We start from the raw sequence: 17,907 nt of genomic DNA, 5'->3' as shown, positions 1-17,907 counted from the left end.
AATTATAGATCTGGGTATGTGGGATTATAAACAGTGGTGGAGATCACACAGGGACGCTGCTCATGAGGCACTGTCCTGTTAGCGCCTCTTCCTTATGCAGATAAATGAATTGCAGGGCATACCAAAACGGCGTGAATAAACCCTTAGTGGATAACATATTAGCACATCAACATAAAAACCCGGTGCTGGGGCCTGCTTGGAGATATTTATGTTTATACTCTCTGCTCAAGTGGCTCCCTGATTTTTGGCTTCTTACCACTCACCTCATAATTCCCACATCCTAACGGCACCTCTGGGCACATTTCTCAGATGCTCTGCGGATCCTGTTGACTTTTGTACACAGTTTGCTCAGAGACATGCCTTTTGGGAAGGCAGATGGGTAAAAGCTGCTGTCAAGTTTAAGGCAGCCTTGAGATTGCTTTGGGGAAATCGTGCTGCACACTCAAGATGCAGGCTCGAAAGTGTTGGCATCTGCATCTCCAGGAGCTGAAGGAAGAGGCAAGCCATGAGCCAAAAAGGAAAGAGCCTTCGAGATGGCCAGGCTCTGCTCACACATCAGGAGAGCAGGTGGCAAAAGTGAAAGGCAAACAGGGAAGGGACTCCCCCATGACTGTAAGACTTGGTTGCCAAGCCAAGATTCCCAGCTCTTGAGTGCCTTATCTGGCCTGAATTTTTCTCTCCCCAAAATGTAAACACCCAACAGCTCCAAATGATAGCATTAAGACTCTGACACCGCTTGCCAACTTCCTCCTGTTAATCTAGACTTGACTCACCCTGAACTTTGACAAGGCTCGCGTGCCATAAGCCATCCTTAAACTTGCACACTCGATATCCATTTAATCTGAAGGATTTATTTGGGAAGAAAAGCAATTATAGCTGCCCCTCAGAATAACTGGGAAATGTGGGTTTAAATCTCTTTAAGTAGCTCTCTGGAGTTGCTAAATAGCTCCCCATACTCAAGTTTTAATTCGAAGCCATCATTGACTTGGGCCTTGGTGTAGAGACAGGAATGGCTTAGGATGTGTCTCACTCATGTTGAGGGGTTTCTGTCCTTTGAGGTCCTGTGCATAGGCGCTTTGTTTTCACAACCCCAGGAGAGTAGGTGAAAGTAGAAGCCAGCAACATTTATCCAGATTCCACATGCAAAAATAATTACTTTAGGGAAATCACAATTTTAATAATTTTAACACATGCATGTAATCCATATAACCATTGTCATGAAAAAAAATCTCTATTTGAAAAGTTAAGCATTCTGTGAGTGATGGTATACACGTTTATAATTGTGGGAGGCTGAGACACAGATGGCTACATGTTGCTACATAGTGAATTCCAGACCATCCTGGTCCATGGAGTGAGATTCTGTCTTGAAACATGACCATCACCACCATCATCACCATCAACACAACAGCAGCAACAATTTAATTCCAGATTCATATGTGGATGTCATTAGGAGCCAGGATCTTTGGGAAGTGATAAAGGTTAGCTGAGCTCATGAGATAGCTTCCTGAGATGGCATGAGTAGCTTTATAAGAAGATCCACCTGTGTCTGCCAAGTGACGCTGCCACACACTGATGCAAGGCAATGCCCTCACCAGATGCCACCAGACATCAGTGCCCTGACCTTGAACTTGCCAGTTCACAGACCATAAGCCAAAGAAACTTCTGCTTTTTATAATTAGTCTCTGAAGTTGTATAATAGCAAAAACAAAAATAAACAAACAAAAAACAGTAAAATAATAACCCAACAGAATAGCTCCTAATGTTCTGTCCACCTTGCAGACGGAATAAAACAGCAGAGCGGGCACTTATCTTACCTTTGGTCATGTAGCGGGTAGATCAGGAATCACTGATGAGCCTGGAACAGCCCAGCCTTTTGTTTCCTAGTAAGAAATCATACTCCTAAATGCCTTGGCAAATATGTCAGAGATTGGAATCCCTAAAGTGGTATGATGGTTGATATGCTCCCTTCCAGAGAGCAAGCTGTGCTGGTGACCAAAGGACAGCAGGTGTGATCAGAAGCAAAACAGAAAGGGGTTCAGGGCCTCTGATGACCACATATTACTAAAGATCACTCATAGAATTCTCACCTACCCACACCCCATCCCCCAAGAGAAGTGAGAAATGAGGGACGGACAGACACTTCACACGGACACAGTGCGGGCAGTAGGAGGTCCCTGACCTATCCACCCTGCCTCATCTCAAGGCCTGGGGAGAAGAGCAGATCTGAGACTCAGAATTAGACGCCATGGACCCCTTTAAGCTTGCTGGCCTCCAGGACTGTGACTGCCTGTGAGCAGAGCCATGGATTCAAGTGGGGAACTGAGGTCTGGAAAGAGAATTGTCTTTTCCAAAGATACACAGGAAAACAAGAACAGATGCAGTGCTGTGATCCAGATCCCTGACACTCATGCACCCAGCACCCAGCACCCAGCACCTGGCACTTTCTAGAAGCCAGGAACAAGTGGCAATGAAGACACGGCCCTTGCCTTCATGGAGTGTTAGTCTGGTCATGGAGAAAGACAACGCTCAACAAGTGTTTGTGGCAAGTAGATCACTTAACACTGTAATAAAGATCATTGAATGTTCTGAGACTCCCAGAGAGTGGATTTCCAACTAACTCCACATGCTTCCACTTCTGAAAGCCCCAAAGGCCAGGGAAACATCCTGTAGTGGAAGAAGTTTCTGTGAAATCTCTCAGGCAAATCTGTGTAATGTGTAGCATTCTACAGTTTCTTATTTGGGATCTTGGACCCAGGGTCTCTGAATTGCATCTGCCTTTTTGTTTTTTTCAGTGTTAAGGACTGGAAGAGACAGCAAGGGAAGGATATGGGGTGATACTAATTCCTTTTCTCATTACAGGATCCAGATGCATGATGAGAAACAACATGAAGGAAGAAGGGTTTCTTCAGCTTATAATTTGAGGGACACACCCCACTGTGGTAAGAAAAGCACAGTGGCAAGAATGTGGGGCAACTTGTGACATGCACAAATTCGGGAAGCAGAGACCATACAGCAAGTCAGATAGGTCTGAGAAGCCTCAAGGCCTACCTGGAGGCCCCACTTTCTTTAGCAAGGCCTCAAGGCTCACCCCCACTCCTGAGGGTAGGCTTTCAAACACAGAGTTTACAGGGGACATTTCTCATTGAAACCACAAGGGAGGTTTGTCAAACTCTCAGGACATAAAGTGTTGCATGCTTTCTGTTGAATCGCTCATGGGCCTTTCACAACAAACAATAAAATCAACTGGCCAGTCAAAAATATTTGTGGGAATACTCCCGTCTCACTAATGAAAGAAATGAAATAGATATGTGAGTCTTGCCAGATGGAGCGCCTTGGCTCTCAGAGAAGAAATACCAGCTCATGCTAAGTCAGCCATCAAGGACAAGGGTAGTTAGGGTCTCTATTGCTGTGATGAAATACCATGACTAAAAGCAACTGGGGGAGGAAAGAGTTTACTTCATCTTACAACTTATGCACAAGTCATTGATGGAAGCCAGGACAGGAACCTGGAAATAGAAACACAGCAGAAGCTGTGAAGAAACATTGCTTGTTGCCTTGCTCTCCCTCATGCTCAGCCTGCTTTCCTATACAACCCAGGCACATCTGACCAGAGGTGGAACAACTCACAATGATCTGTGGCCTCCTACATCAATTACTAATTAAGAAAATGAATCACCCTCTTGGGTCATGTGACCCAAACCTGGCCAATTATTGCTGGAAATACGTCAAAACGATTGACCAAGATAAGCATGTGAGTCTATCTTCCTGACTCAAGTCACATACTTATCTTGGTCTGTTGCTGGAGTTTCTTTCCCGGCGGGTTCTGCAGTCGTTTCAGCCCCAAATAAGCACACAGAGGCCTATATCAATTCATAAAATTGTTGGCCAATGGCTAGGGCTTCTTACTGCTAGCTCTTTCGTAATTATTAACCCATTTCTATTCATCTAAGTATTTCCACATGGTCTTATCTTACAGGAGAAGGGTCTGAACCTGTTACTCCTTCCTCAGCTACAATGGCATCTCTTTGCAGTCTCTCTCTGCCTACCTTTCCCAGAACTCTCCTCTTCTCCTAGTCCTGCCTATCTTCCTGCCTCTATTGGCCAAACAATGTTTATTCATCAGCCAATAAGAGAAACCTATGTTACGAGCAGTTTTCCTGCCAGCCTGGACCCACAGCCACATCACCCCCAAATAACACACAGAGACACTGTATTAGGTATAAAGCTGTTGGCCTGTTACTAGCATTCCTTATTTTAGCTAGCTCTGTCTTAAATATTAACCCATTTATATTAATCTAAATATTTCCATGTGGTATTATCTTACCGGAGAGAGGGTCCGGACCTCTTCCTCTCTCAAGTCTCTACATCTTGAATCTCCTACTACATCTCCCAGAATCCTCCTTGCCTCCTAGTGCTACCCATCTTGCCTTCTTATTGGCCAACAGTGCTTTGTTCATTAACCAATAAGAGAAACATATTAACAGAATGACATCTCCCATCTAACCGACACAGAAAGACATCCCCCATCATCAGTCAATTATTTTAACAGGTTCAAATTAATTGTCCAGGCTTGATCACATGATCACTAAACTGAAAGAGAGTAGGGTGAATGGTGGCCCCACTGGAATGACAGGAAATGGAAGCAGAAGATGGGTGGAGGTCCCAGCCTGCTGAGCCCTGCCCATGCTGTCTCTGAGATCTGCAGAAAATGCTAGACCTCATTATAACCCAGAAAGGAGGCATCAGGGATTTCTTCATCATCTACTGAGATAAGGTTCAGCCCCTCTTCAGCATGGTGGATAAGCACCAAAGGCACCTGGAGTTATTGAATGGAGGGGGAGGCAGCCTCCTGCCCGTGAACCTAGGTTCCCCAGAATGCAGGCATGTTATGTTCTATCACTCAGTGAATGAATTCTTACCCTCAAAGAGCTTACAGTTCAGTGAGTGCACAGAGCACCTAAAAAACCTCTGGAAGGTTGTTAGGATAGCTTGTCTGAAATTGCACAAGAAGGTACCATCACTATAGTTTTAGGTGATAAAACAGACATGGTAGAGGCTGCAGTGGAGGAGGTCATGGTGGCACTGGCAGTGATGGTGATGATAGCATTGAGCTTTTGATGCTAAGGATGATAGAATCGCAGGTGGTGGTAGTGAAGGTGGTGATGGTGTAAGAGTTGATAGTAGTGGTGATGATGTGTAAGAAGTAATGGTAGTAGTGATGGTGGTATAGGAATTGATATTGGTGGTGATGATAGTGTTGAGCTTTTGATGATGGCCATGGTGATAGTCTTAGAGATGGTAGTAGTGGAGGTGATGGTGGTGTAGGTGGTGGTGGTGGTGGTGGTAATGACAGCTGAACTTCTGATGATGTCTGTGAGGATAAGACTGGAGGTAATGGTAGTGAAGGTGATCGTAGATGGTAACATTGATGTGATGGTGGTAAGATGGTAAGCGACCAACAGCTTTCACAGAAGAGATTTTCAACATTCTAGTCTGAGGCAGGGTTTTCCATATGATGAGTGACATTCAGAGTAGACCAGGCACACGATTTGAGCAGGGTCAATTTCTACTTACAACAACTGGAAAAAGCTGGTATATTTTCGAGTATGACTCATATTTGCTGATGCTATAAAGGGAATTTATTGACTCATACCTGCATAGTTCAAGAGTGAGAAAAAAGCCCTCGAGCATAGCTAGATCCCAGGCAACAATGAGAATACCAATTCTGCTTTCTTCACAGGGGGGGAGGGGTTATCTTTAGACATAATCTCCACACTGGATGGCAAAGAAGGTCTTTAGCAACTGTCACAGTTTTTGTCAACTTGACACAAACCTAGACATAGCCTGGGAAGAGGAAATCTCAACTGGGGGATTGTCAGCATCATTTGGCATTTTCTTGATTACTGATTAATGTGGGAGGGCCTAGCCCAGTGTGGGTAGTGTCATTCCTAGGCAGGTGGGCCTAGAGTGGATAAGAAAGGTATCTAGCTGAGCAAACCAAGGCAAGCAAGCCAGTAAGCAGCATTTCTCTAAGGTCTCTACTTCAGTTCCTGCCTCCAGGTTTTTGCCCCGAGTTCCTGCCCTGGCTTCCCTCAGCGATGGATAGTGACCTGGGATGAAATATGAAATAAATACTCCCCATCCCCCACTCAATTGGTTTTGATCAGTGTTTTTTCATGGTAGAGAAGCAAACTAGGGCAGGAACTCCCAGCTTATTTGGTCTGTATGCCTGGTGAGTTGCAGACGTTTATTCTCACCCCGTACACATATGGATAGACCCAATTTTAGGAAATGTAAGATTGGTTCTAGTCAACTGCCCCTAGCTCTTTCTATAAGCCACACTTCTTTTCCTATCTGCTTCTAGCCCTTTCCCCATCGTTTATAGAAAAGCATTACAAAATTCCCTTGGGACTCAGCCTCTTCTGCTTCTATCACCTGTCATTCCAATGGGGCACCCTTCACACTACGCTCTTCTAGTCTAGTGATGGTGTTTGGTCAACAGTCTCACCTTTCTTCAGCGTACCCAGGCTCTGTATGCCTGGTGAGTTACAGGTCATTCTATCTTTTTTTTTTTTTTTTTTTTTTTTTTTTTTAGCTGCATGGCAGCATAGCAGAGACAGCAGTCAGTCTGACTGAATCCTACCTATTCTATTTCCAAGAAGAGGGCTCTCAACTGTAAGCAACCAGGTGGCTGTGAACTAGACCTCACACCTCCCTGATGCCACTGGTATGCTGCCTAGTTTTATATCAACTCTACACAACCTAGAGTCATTTGGAAAGAAGGAACCTCAGTTGAGAAAATGTCCCCACCAGATTGAACTTGGGAGCTCCAGTTCTAATGATGTCACTTGCTTACCAGTGTTGTGCCAAACACATCAGAAGACAGACAATAGCTGCTTATGAAATGATCTTGTTTTTTATACAGATTGAACATTTCCAATCAGAAAAGAATCCAAAAATCTCAAACCCCTTTTTGAGATTGATGTGATGCCCCAAGTGGAAAAGTCCACACCTGACCTCATGGATGTGTCATGGTCACAGTACAAGTGCACTGAAAACACCGTATGAAAGTATTTACATACGGTGTTTGTGTAAGGTGTGTTTGGCACAAAAATTTGGTGTTCAGACTTGGTTGTGGTCTCTCAGGTATCTCATGAAGTACATACAAATATCCCCAACTCACAAACATCCATCATCCAAAACACTTCTGATGGAAGCCTTTTGTATAAGGGGTCTTCATCTGCACTTATTCTGTTTAAGTTTAGAATGAAATGGTCTGGGACAGCGGGTCTCAACATTGGAGCGCATCAGGAATCATCTGGAGGACCACTTCACGCACAGGCTGCTTCCCAATCAACAGGCTTGGGGAGACCAATGTAAGCTATTTCTAGCAAGCACCTAGGTGATATGGTTGTTCAGGGACCCCACAGTTCTGAGACACTGCCTTTCCCCTTAGAAAGGGAGGGGGAAAGCCAGGAAATCCTAATTCCTCTTCCTCCAGTTTTATATCCCCTAAGGTATAGGGCCAAACTTGGAGCCTAAGGAGGACAGCTCTGGGGAGGACCCTACTGGATAGGGGTGTGGCCTGGAGGGGGGGGTGAGGGCTCCTGTTTGACCAACAAACAGAAGGGGCTAAATCCCCAAGCTGAATTCAGGGCAGGGCTGCCTGTGTAAACAGGCTTTGTCTCTCCATGGATTAAGGCTGAGCTGGGGCTGGGCTTTTTTTTTTTTTTTTTTTTTTTTTTTAAGTGCTGAGAAAAGCCATTAAGGGATTAACACCCCGATTTATGAAAATGGAGGATGATAAAGGAACAATGGGGTGACAGCATTGTGTAAACGACATTGATTCATTTCAGAGACAGGGCTGTTAACTGGGAGAAATGGAGAAATAAATGGAACAATGAGGAGATGCTTTTACCAGCTTGTCATTAATTAGCCCAGAGTACAATTGTTTTATTGTCCTTTTTGAAAAATACAAAATTGGTAGGAAAATACAAGCAGTGAGTAGATCGATGGCTGGGTGTCTCGGCTGACATCTGCTCTCCTCTCCTCTCCTGAAGCTCTGCCTCCCGGAAGTGGTTTTAGAAGGGCAGAAAAGGCACTTTCTCCTAGGAGAGGGGTCTGTGAAGATTGGAGGTAAAATGCCACCCCCATAAGGACACTCCAGTCTTCTTAGTAGTGGAGGGCAGCCTCTCAGTCAGAGACCAAAGCCCCTTCTCCCTCCAGAGGGACTGGAGGGAACCATGTGGTAGAGGGCAGAGGGGCAAGGAGCCTGAGGGAAGGGAGGAAGGCTTCAGGGCCAGGAAGGCTTACACCAGGGTCCCCACCTGATGGATGGCTTGGCTCACACAGCTCCCCAGATCAGGATAAAGCCCACCTCCCTGCCAGTTATCTCCAACCAGGCACTGTAGCCTGCCAATGATGCCCACCTGGGATGCAGATAATGAAAAAGTTCTCCAGGCAGCCAGCTGCATAGTAGATGGAGTGCCCAACCACAGTGGCTTCCCGAATGGGTGTGTGACCAGCCACGCTTTGGGACAAAGGATACATTTTTGCCCTGATTGAAACAAGACTTATGGGCCAGGGGCAGTTCCTGTTAGCATGAGACAAAGGTGCAAAGGCTGACAGCCACAGAAATGGACAGAGGCAGCTCTCATCACTGCTGGGAGAGGCTCTGATAGCTAAGGCACAACATGGGCCGTGAGGCTTGTCCTGGCCCAGTGGCCACACAGGTGCAGTATGGAGAAGGGAGCCAGGCTACCTGAACCACAGCTCTATCAAGTGCTACTTGTAAATCAGGGCACCACATCTGGATTCTGCCCCACCAGTCAGAGAAGAGTTAGCTGACTGCACTGTTTTAAGAAATAGCCTAGTGATCCACTAAGGGTTAATATCACTTATGAAGAAATGGAGCTCAGGGAACCAGCTTGCACCACAAGGAAACTGTAAACAGCTTTCCCATTGTTCTTGCCTGCTCTGACTACTGGCCATTGTTTGGCCTTTAATCTGGAAACACTACAGATACAAACATAGCTATCTTTATAGCATTGTATCCTTACAATACAAGATCAAACAATGCATTGCTGTCTCCAAACTTTACATTGACATAAAGATGGCTTTATCCAGGAAGACTGTACATACATCTTGCCTATAAATGTTGACTGATCATAGTGCATTCATGCCACACATCCAGCCTCTCCTATGTGCCAGGCACTGCTCTGGAGCGAAACATGCAGTAATAATGAACACAATGTGAATGTAAGCTCCACCCCTAGTCCTGAGGAATTTACATTGCCTGGTGAAAAAAAAACAAACAGGTAGTCAGAGAAATGGCCACCACAGACAATACTGAAATCATTGGACAAAACGAAGCGGGGTGGGGATGGGAGTGAGCGGAGAGTGGAGGCCAAGGACTATTTTAGAAGCAGGGCTGGATCAATTGAGAAGGGACCTGACCTGGCTGCAGGGATGGGTCTAGGCCATGGTTGAGGCCCTGAGGTAGGCACACAAGGGGTAGGTGTGAAGTACAGAAGGCGCCAATGAGGCTGGAGCAGTAAGGAAAAGAGAGCAAAGTCCAAGACAAGGTCTAAGAGGGGAGAAAGGGGAAGGCTAGGCAGGGCCTGTGGACTGACCGGAACCTAGGAAGGGCACTGACTCTGTCAACAGTGGACACAGAGACTGGGAGCAGCAAAGCAGCATGTGCAAAGCAGGAGCCACAGTTGCTTCCTTGGACAGAATGCTACCACTGTGTACATTTCCTGTCCCCAATGGGGTGCAGGGGAGGGGGTGTCTGGGGACTAAGGGAACAGCCACAGAGAGAACTGAAAGGTAGGAGGGTGGCAAATTGGAAATTGGAGCTGGTTCAATTGGAGAGCTCTGAGTCTGGGATGGGTGTAGCTTACCCTCTGGAAAACAAGTGTCAAGGCTTGGGGAAGAGAAGAACTATTCTCTCGCCCATGTGGAAACTGGGTACCGACTGTCCTGTGTATAGAGCAGTGATGATGTTTCATGGCTGGGAAGCATTGACAAGAGACGGACACAATTTGACCTATAAGCACTACACAAACATTCCACATGAGCATTAACATGAAAAATGAATAATCAAAAATATAAATTAATTTCCTAATTTTAAACTTGTGTGTTGACCTTGTCTATGATTTTGCTTCTCATTATTTCAGGTGCTCCTGTCACCTATAGCCCAAAAGCAGTATGTGGAAAGTTCTAGAAGCAACTAATTTGTGTGTTTGATTTTTTTTTTTTTTTTTTTTTTTTTTGGTTTTTCGAGACAGGGTTTCTCTGTGTCATAGAACTAGCTCTGTAGACCAGGCTGGACTCAAACTCACAGAGATCTGCCTGCCTCTGCCTCCCCAATGTTGGGGTTAAAGGTGAGTGCCACCAATACCCATGCTTGAAAGAATTTTTATCACAGCATTTTTGTGATTGTTCCATTTTGTGTGTGTGTGCAGATCCTGTCTAGTAGAGGTCAATTCTTGCTTTCTACTACATGGATTCCAGGATTAAACTCAGATCCCAGTAACGGCAGAGAACACCTTTATCAGCTAAGGCATCTCACCTGTCCTGTACTATGTCATAATTATCATTGCTAACATTGTACTAGGCCTGAATTATACATTAACTTCATTGCAGATATAAATACAAAAACCATGTAGGGTCCCCTACTATCTGCAGTTCCAGGCCTCCACTGGATAAGAGGACTAATGTACAGCGGAACAATGCAACCTGGGAGCCCCCATCACCAGGAGCTGTAATTTTAGGGAAACTCACAAGAGGTGGTAATACTAGTACCCAGCTCTCAGGATTTCTGGGAAGACTGAATAAGGTGAAAGACCTAAAAAGTAATGTTAATGATGGACTAACCTGGAAACCAATATCTGTTCCTTGGAATTTGCTAGCTTCCTCTCACAAGGCCCTGAGATAAGAATTCACACTGCCCCTCCTTTCCTGTGAGCCAACAGGTGGTAAATAGGGTCCTTAGGAAACAAAGAGATAGCTGCAACTCTGGTTTATCCAGACAAAATTAATCAGCACACCCTGAGGCCCTAAGGTCTGTTGACCCTAATAACAGACCATCCTGCCTCCAAGGGTCATGTACTCAATGGACAGAGGGTCCCACCCCCTCCCTAAGCTTGTGGGTTTGCCTTTAAAAACACCTGGGCCCGGGGGAGGGGCTGATCTCTAGCCTGCATTCTGGAGGAGCCCATTTGTGCAAATGTTTCCTGTTCATTAAAGCCTCTTGCGTTTTGCAGCAACTGGACTGGACATTGAGTTCTTGGGGTATCGACCGAACCTGGAAGACTCCTCATTCTAAGGGTCTTACAATGGGTTATGTGCTGGCTAGTTTTATGTCAACTTGACACAAGCTAGAGTCATATAAGAAACTAGCCAGCACATACCCCTTATTTATATAGAACAGTTATCATATCACAATGTCCAGTCTATTAGTATTGACAATTTCAAAGAAAATACTCCATTATCTATCCTATCTTAGTGAGTCCAAAGTTTTGTACCTGATTTACTTTCTATCAAAACTAAAGAAAACTGTAACTATAACTATCTAATCTTCAACCGAATAAGAGACCCAAGAAGGATATAATATTACCTGATTAAACAGGAAGTAAAAAGGAAGCAACTTCCAAAATGAAGGAATGACAGAAACATCTGACTGCCTGGACAGTAATCAAAGGCTACTCTGCAATGTTGGGGCATCCATCTTCAGCCTAGGGGTTTAGAATATCTGACAGACTTTTATGTGAAGCAGAAATGTTGAAGGATTGTCCTACATTATCTTGGCAAAGTTTGACAATTGCCTTCTTTTGTGTTCTGTTTGTTCAGTTTGGACAGCATACTGTCAGCAGTCAAGGCAAGGGCAGTTTCTTGCCCAGTGGCCAACTTTGCCACAATGAAAGCAAACTCCGTATGAAGGTTCTTTGGTTCCCACTATCTTCTCTGAAGTAGACTGGTGCTTTCAGGAGCAGACACATCTCATTGTCATGAAAAACTTTATGTTATTAAAACATCTTAAATGTCATATTCTGTAGGTCTCTGAAGTATGTGAAGACAATCTATCTATATAAAACATATCTGTATTAGACCTTGAAGATATACCTAACATATGTTTGATTGTTATAGGTGACTAATGACTAACCTGTATTTCTTTATTTTCCTAAATAGCTTTCAAGGACTAAAACTTTATATTTTTAAAAGAGCTGCATAGGTGCTATACCTTAAACAGGAATAGAAGCATACATACAGTATAACAAAAATAAATGTAATTTTTTTTCTTGACCATGACCAACAATAACTTGTAACCAACCTCCCTAAACAAGGATAAACATTCACAATCCTCTGAACAACCAGAAACTACTCACCTTATCTCTTCGGAATGTGAGCGTCATAGTCTCTAAACTGCATCCTGTTGTCTGGGGTCAACAGCATCTTTAGGAGACCCTGAGAAAATTGGGATAATGGTCAAATCCTGGGAGAGCTGGCTATATTGGTTTTTGTTTAGTCTCTGTGTGATGGGAAAGTGTAGAGCTTATCTGAAGTCTTAGCTTAATAGTCTGTGAGGCTGAACCATCTCAGCTAGCAGCTTTTAAGTTGTTCTGGGTGCACTGGTAAGTAACAATCAAGAAGCAGGGATCTTTGCCTCCAAATGACTTCTGCAGCACCATAGGCCTCATGAACTCGGACTGGGATCACAGGCACTTGCACTTATGGGTCAAGCCTTCCTTGAGGATTGCAAAGCTTGCAGAGAAATGGCCTAGCAAAGAGGTCAAGGCCTTGGTGGGCACCAGAATCATAGTAGCTGCCAAAGGCAGGTTCTGTAAAGTACTGAAAACTCGGATTTGCTTCTAGCAAATTCCTAGATGTTCATGCAGAGAACCATGGGCCAAAGAACCTATTCAGCTTCCTTGTCTGTTGGATGAGGTCATTGGCTCTGTTCCCCAAGGGGAGCCTCTAGATCTTTGCATTCATGGATGAGGAAGTGCTGTGCACTGAACCTGGCCTGGGATGCAGGAGTCCTTCACAGTCATGCTAAAGAAAGCTTCCCAGTGTTAGGCTCACAATGGCTAAATAACACAAGCAATGTGTCTCTCCAGTTCCTGCAATGTACTCATCACTGCCAGAACACAGGAGGACTTTCCATACTACCCTTACTTATCTTACAACAGCACCTACCCCCCATTTGCTTCCCATTTCCATATAAGTCTATACAGAGGAACTTAGTTCTAAGCCCCTAAGGGACTACTCAGAGTGGGCACATTCCAGGGACTAAGCTTCTCCCAACACACCTGAGGCCTTTTCCTCTCAGGACCTCCCTCCCACCACCCCTGATGAGAGACAGTTGTATCCTTGGTGACTCTGTCATTCTGACCATAATTGTTGGATCAAAGGCTGACCTATGACCTAAATTGGTCCAATTAGCATCTCCCTCCTGGGAGTTTAGATCCACTGCTGAGAGACAGTGACTGAGACTTGTGCCTGGACCCTTGAAAGCCACTGGGGAAAGTGGAAGGGAAGAACACACACACAGAGAGAGAGAGAGAGAGAGAGAGAGAGAGAGAGAGAGAGAGAGAGAGAGAGAGAGAGAGAGAGCAGCAGATACAAAGACAAGAATGTTCTAGAAAGTCTACTTTCTGTTTCCAGAAGTTTGCTGAGGCTCACTGCCATGGTTAATTTATGTATAGGATAGAATTCATGGACAGCGATGTAGTGAGCACCAGAAAACTCCAAGAAGCAGGAATCAGAGGAGAAACATTGGAAAAGCTGTAAATCCATGCATGTTGGCCACTTTTAAGACCTCTGTCCTTAGCCTCCTGAAGTTAATGCATGTGCTTGTGCATATATGTGTATACATATATAAAAAACTTAAAGTCTTAAAACAAATAAAGTAACATGTATAAAATTTAAAGTTAAAAACAAAAATAACACAAAAAATAAGCATTTTTTTAAAGACAGATTTCTCTGTGTAACAGCTCTGGCTATCCTGGAACTTGCTTTGTAGACCAAGCTGCCTCTGCCTCCAGACTGTTGGGATTAAAGGCATGGGCCACTAACAACCGTCATGAACAAATCTTTAAAAAAAAAAAAATTAATTCTTGTCTTCCTTGTGACTCATTATAAATGAAATTTAAAAATGTGTTTATTTCTAATGACCCCATTTAATAAGATTTAGTCATATTACTAGAAAGCCTTAAGGTCTCACTGACTTTCCAGAATTCTGGCTAATTTAGTGGCTGAAATAACATGGTCATGAATTCAGTTCACCCCACCCTTATTTCCCTATGTCCAGTCAATTCCCAGGAAAAACAGAATCCTCTTGCAGCTCCAGGCTTCCCTGTGCTGATGGTGATATGAGCGCAACAGCTCTGGCTTCACACTGTAACACAAGTCAGCCTAAGTAGGAGAGACTCTCAGCTGGCTCTCCACAAATCCTGGAGTTAGCTCTCATTAGTCCAAAGTAGGCACATGCCTATCTTTGAGCCAATCATTGCGAATAAAGAGATGGGACATACTACTCAGATTAGACAATCAGGCCCCTCCCTGGTAGCAGAGGGGTGGAGTCTACCCTCTGACATATTCATTCATAATTGAAACTAGAAGAAAGGAATATTCACAGAGACTCAAGTACCTTTGATGGGAGGAGGAAGCAAAGGAAGGCTTAAAGGTACCCAACATAAGGTCACTGTGACTTATAGCTTTGATGAATACCCCTCTTTTGCTTCAACTTTCTTAGGTAATTTTAAACTTGTGAGCAAAGTCCTCACACCGATATGAACCTCACTCTTCACCTTCACACCTTTACCTTTCTGGGCAGCTCTTAGAAGGCTCTTGGCAAGATGGACAGAAATGAGAGGAAAATACAATCTCACTCATTCCAGATGCTGGAGAGAGGCTCACAAAGATGTAGTCAAGATCCTGGTCTCCACAAAGAAAGAAAAGCAACATAAATGTAGTTATTGGGACATTTTGTTGCACAGCTGTTTGCTCCCACATTGAAATACTCCATTCTTCAGGAAAGCTCCTTTACACAGAAAGAAAACAACTTAAAATCAGGAAGTCCCTGAAACTGACCAGTAATGTGGGTAATAAGATTCTGGGACACAATACAGGCTGACTGAGGTTTATTCCGGGAGAATTCACTTACACAAGAAACAGACAACCGCCGCCACGGTTCCTGTTCCAAGAATGTTCTCCGATCTTCCCTGGTCTCCTACCCGGAAGTAAGAGAGCGCATCCGGGTCAGGATCCAGACCTAGACTCCACTGGTCACGCCCACCCCTGTTCCCACGCCCCCAATGGGCGTGGTCAGTACAACAGGTGTGGGTGGGGTGGATATCTCACTATAGACCAGATTCACTAGGCTTCTTCCTCTCTGCAAGGAAACAACAACAAAGCCTACTGAGAGTCACTCTCAGATAAGCCAAGCTACTGAAAAGTCTCTTAGACAAGATCAGCTGCCTGGAGGAAGAAGAAGCCAGCTGAGCTGCCTAGAAGAGGTTCAGACCAACTGAGGCACTGGACAAGGACACTCTTCCCTGCAGGTTGTGTGATATAGTACAGGTTTCCAGTTGTAGTACAGGTTTCCAGTTTTTGTGAGGTGACATCTGAGCTGTCATCCATGCTGGGGTAGACTTTGGTGATGCAGCTGTTTTTGAGTCATTTTTACTCCTTAAGTAACCCCTCATCCATATTCCTTTAAGTCACTCCAATAAACTTGTTGGTTCACCACGATGGACTTTGGTCTGTTGGGGAGTCCCTATCTGGGGTGAGTAGACTTGTATGTTGTGTCTCCCCAGGAAACATCAGTCACAGAACAGACCAATGTCAGACTGTAAACAACCCTAAACAAAAAATCCTATGTACAATTGTGAGAATTAGAAGAAAACTTTAATGATACAAACCTGTATATTCATTAACCTTCATCTGTAATAACTACTTCAGTGAATATCCTGTAACCTGACTCAGGGTGAAGGAGCTTGAGTAATCATGACCCACAAGACTGTTTGGTTAACTAGATTCTTTTTATTCATATAACATTCATATAAATATTTACAGAGGGAAAACCTTCAAATTCCAACTCAATGAACATCGTGAATTCTATTTCACAGCTACCATAAATGATTAAGCTGCAAATGATGCTGTCCAGCATGGGTGGAATTGGAAAGAAAATGGAAGAGAAAACAGCCCAGTCCTTTGGGAGATGCTGAATCACCAACAGGGACAGTGACATGAGTCTATAGGAGGGATATAGACAGAGAAAACCTAGAGGCAAAAAGCCATCTGAAAGAGGCAGCCACACCCTACAATGATGATTTAGAAGTACCTCCTCTATATATTTCTCCTTTGGGTTTCTGAAACAGAAATATATGATTCAGTTGGAAGCCAGACATGGTGGCACATGTCTTTAGACCTAGCACTCAGCAGGCTGAGGAAGGAAGATCTTGAGCTCGAGGCCTGCATGTGATGTATAGCAAGACCCTACCAAAAATGAAGAAGAGGAGGGAGAGGAGGAAGAAGAGGAAGAGGGAAGGAAGCAAGGGGAGGAGGAGAAGGAGGAACCCACATCTGAATATGAGTGTGCTTGCAACCAACTTAATTTTAAAATTCTTATAAGGAAACATTGTGTGATGTGTATTAACTTACCAACATCTTGAACTTGATAGAGACACCTCAGCTCAGACCTTATAACTCAGATGTTTACTAGTTGACTATCTGGTTATTACTTTGGCCATCTTCCTGCCCCACATTCTCTCTTTTCTTCCTTCTCTTCCTGTGTACATATCACTCTGTGATGCTTAATGTTCAAACATACCCACTGGCCAGGATACTACAGACACCATTCTGTCCAACATGGAGAGGGTGCTTTACAAACAGTTTTATAACAGCACAAATGCTATTATCTACAAACTATATTTGTTGCCGAACACCCTATTTTATCATCCAAGAATCTAAGACCTATAAAACAAAACATATCAACCAATTTTAAACACATTCTCATTTACTGATGGGCACAGATTTGTCTGATGCAAATGGGGGAACAGTTCAAATAAACAAATGCTTAGTGGTGTCCAATGAAGTGTAAACAAGATCCAAATAAATGAGTGGGCACATCGGCTTCCTGCTCTGCCTTCCTTCCTTATTAGTTCATCTTAAGTGATGCCTTCAGTGCCTCCATTTGGATAGGATGCATCAGCCAGTTGCCTTTCAGTGCTGGCTATTTCTAGAAAATTAATGCTAGAATTAGTTCTAGAAACATGTTAAAGCATGTTCATGACTCTCAGCAAATCCTCTTTCTTGTTCATGGTTGATCATTCCATTACGTCATAATTATCATACAGCTATAGCGTAAATACACGGTTATTTCCATCCCTCCATCCAGATGGTCGGTTACACGATAATTACAGTATGTTTGTACTTACTGGGTTTAATTACCAGATAATCAGGAAGAACATGCAAATTGCTGGGTTGTTGTAACACAGTACATTGAACCAAGTAAAACCTGTGCATTGCATAAGTAAACAAGCTCTTACAGGGGACTGTGCTGCTAACCTGTGATGACAAGAAGGCTTGAGGTCGCTTTTCGTTCATTGTGTGGGTTAGCATTACATTCCTTGAACTTGGATTAATGTCCAGATTACAAGGAAATGTAATGAGAGAGACATTCATGTTGCCACACCTACGTGGGGACAATGGGAACCTGGCCACAGGAGTGGCCAAGCAAGGTGCCAACTCGTGGCTCTGGTATCCATTCCAGAGACACCTGCAAGCATGTGTTCTCAACCCAACTGTGTACCTTCCTGAACCCTGGCAGAGAGACTGTGAAATCCCAAGAAAACACTCTTCTCCTGCTCTAGGCAGAGCCCAGCTCACAGTCCCATGCAC

This window comes from Phodopus roborovskii, unplaced genomic scaffold (assembly GCF_943737965.1).
Source record: "Phodopus roborovskii unplaced genomic scaffold, PHOROB, whole genome shotgun sequence".
NCBI classification, from domain to species: domain Eukaryota; kingdom Metazoa; phylum Chordata; class Mammalia; order Rodentia; family Cricetidae; genus Phodopus; species Phodopus roborovskii.
This window is presented reverse-complemented; position numbering follows the sequence as displayed.